Below are 2500 nucleotides of genomic sequence, written 5' to 3' on the forward strand. Positions count from 1 at the left end.
ACTTTGCATAAACGCTCCTTATAGTGTGTATGTGGCAGTGGCATTGTCTCTATATAGTGTGTATGTGGCAGTGGCATTGGCAGTGGCTTTACATAGAGTGTATGTGACAGTGGCAGTGGCACTTTAAAGTTGGGTGTTTCACTGCTGGAGCAGCGCCCTGGCTGTCTCTAAAAAGTGAAGTGGAAAAGCTTACAGCACCTTGTATTCCCAGGCGGTCTCCCATCGAAGTACTAACCAGGCCTGACCCTGCTTAGCTTCCGAGATCAGACGTGATCGGGCGTGTTCAGAGTGGAATGGCCGTAAGCCTCTGGCCCCTTCGCATACACGCTCCTTATAGTGTGTATGTGGCAGTGGCTCTACATAGTGTGTATGTGACAGTGGCAGTGGCAGTGGCTCTACATAGTGTGGTTGTGACAGTGGCAGTGGGACTTTAAAGTTGGGTGTTTCACTGCTGGAGCAGCACCCTGGCTGTCTCTAAAAAGGACCCGACCCTGCTTAGCTTCCGAGATCGGACGAGATCGGGCGTGTTCAGAGTGGTATGGCCGTAAGCCTGTGGGCCCTTTGCATACACGCTCCTTATAGTGTGTATTTGGCAGTGGCATTGTCTCTACATAGTGTGTATGTGACAGTGGCAGTGGCACTTTAAAGTTGGGTGTTTCACTGCTGGAGCAGCACCCTGGCTGTCTCTGAAAAAGGAAGTGGAAAAGCTTACAGCACCTGGTATTCCCAGGAGGTCTCCCATCCAAGTACTAACCAGGCCCGACATTGCTTAGCTACCGAGATCAGACGAGATCGGGTGTGTTCAGAGTGGTATGGCCGTAAGCCTCTGGGCCCATCGCATACACGGTCCTTATAGTGTGTTAGTGGCAGTGGCAGTGGCAATGGCTCTACATAATGTGTATGTGACAGTGGCTCTACATAGTGTGTATGTGACAGTGGCAGTGGCAGTTGCAGTGGCTCTACATAGTGTGTATGTGACAGTGGCAGTGGCACTTTAAAGTTGTGTGTTTCACTGCTGGAGCAGCACCCAGGCTGTCTCTAAAAAGGGCCCGACCCTGCTTAGCTTCCGAGATCAGACGAGATCAGGCGTGTTCAGAGTGGAATGGCCGTAAGCCTCTGGGCCCTTCGCATACACGCTCCTTATAGTGTGTATGTGACAGTGGCTGTGGCTCTTTATAGTGTGTATGTGACAGTGGCACTTTAAAGTTGGGTGTTTCACTGCAGGAGCAGCACCCTGGCTGTCTCTAAAAAGGGAAGAGGAAAAGCTTACAGCACCTGGTATTCTCAGTCGGTCTACCATCCAAATACTAACCAGGCCCGACCCTACTTAGCTTCCGAGATCAGACGAGATCGGGCTTGTTCAGAGTGGTATGGCCGTAAGTCTGTGGGCCCTTTGCATACACGCTCCTTATAGTGTGTATGTGGCAGTGGCAGTGGCTCTACATAGTGTGTATGTGACAGTGGCTGTGGCTCTTTATAGTGTGTATGTGACAGTGGCACTTTAAAGTTGGGTGTTTCATTGCTGGAGCAGCACCCTGGCTGTCCCTTAAAAGGGAAGTGGAAAAGCTTACAGCACCTGGTATTCCCAGGCAGTCTCCCATCCAAGTACTACCCAGGCCCGACCCTGCTTAGCTTCCGAGATCAGATGAGATCGGGCGTGTTCAGAGTGGTATGAAGTAAGTTTTGGGACCTTCGCATACACGTTCCTTATAATGTGTATGTGGCAGTGGCAGTGGCTCTACATAGTGTGTATGTGACAGTGGCAGTGGCTCTTTATAGTGTTTACGTCACAGAGTCAGTGGCTTTTCATAGTGCGCATGTGACCGCATCGGCAGCTCTTGGCAGCGTCTATGAGCACTGATACCCGTACTTCATCAACACACTGTGGCCTCCTCAACCCCACGCAGTTCAGCCTGCAGAAAGCTCCAGCAATCTTGCCCACCAGCCCAACTCGTGGGCCCACGCTTCAGCACCTCCCTGCGGACTACAGCTTGACAGGCGCGTCCGACGCAGCTTCGTGGCCCTGGTACTCCGTATCTCTGGCACTCTGCTCAAGGCGTGGAGCGTTCAATGAGTTCAGCTAGGTGTTTCAATGCTGGAGCAGCACCCTGGCTGTCTCTAAAAAGGGAAGTGGAAAAGCTTACAGCAACTGGTATTCCCAGGAGGTCTCCCATCGAAGTACTAACCAGACCCGAACCTGCTTAGCTTCCGAGATCAGACGAGACCGGGCGTGTTCAGAGTGGTATGGCCGTAAGCCTCTGGACCCTTCGCATACACGCTCCTTAAAGTGTGTATGTGGCAGTGGCAGTGGCAGTGGCTCTACATAGTGTGTATGTGACAGTGGCAGTGGCTCTTTATTGTGTGTACGTCACAGAGTCAGCGGCTTTTCATAGTGCGTATGTGACCGCATCGGCAGCTCTTCGCAGAGTCTCTGAGCACTGATACCCGTACTTCATCAACACACTGTGGCCTCCTCAACCCCACGCAGTTCAGCCTGCAG

General features: G+C 52.0%; 3 non-coding genes and 2 pseudogenes across 3 annotated transcripts; all 5 read right to left on the reverse strand.

Annotated features, from left to right (window-relative positions):
• Positions 1 to 186: 186 nt before the first annotated feature.
• On the reverse strand, positions 187 to 305 carry LOC139306377 (5S ribosomal RNA). Its single transcript, XR_011599458.1, has one exon. It is a non-coding gene; the product is annotated as a 5S ribosomal RNA (ribosomal RNA).
• Positions 306 to 705: 400 nt separating this feature from the next.
• LOC139281879 (5S ribosomal RNA) lies at positions 706 to 824 on the reverse strand. Its single transcript, XR_011597004.1, has one exon. It is a non-coding gene; the product is annotated as a 5S ribosomal RNA (ribosomal RNA).
• Positions 825 to 1263: 439 nt separating this feature from the next.
• Positions 1264 to 1382, reverse strand: LOC139307473 (5S ribosomal RNA; annotated as a pseudogene).
• A 182-nt stretch (positions 1383 to 1564) lies between these two features.
• LOC139307358 (5S ribosomal RNA) lies at positions 1565 to 1682 on the reverse strand (annotated as a pseudogene).
• Positions 1683 to 2137: 455 nt separating this feature from the next.
• Positions 2138 to 2256, reverse strand: LOC139305277 (5S ribosomal RNA). Its single transcript, XR_011599250.1, has one exon. It is a non-coding gene; the product is annotated as a 5S ribosomal RNA (ribosomal RNA).
• Positions 2257 to 2500: the final 244 nt, after the last annotated feature.

Source organism: Enoplosus armatus, chromosome 2 (genome assembly GCF_043641665.1).
Source record: "Enoplosus armatus isolate fEnoArm2 chromosome 2, fEnoArm2.hap1, whole genome shotgun sequence".
Classification (NCBI taxonomy): Eukaryota; Metazoa; Chordata; class Actinopteri; order Centrarchiformes; family Enoplosidae; genus Enoplosus; species Enoplosus armatus.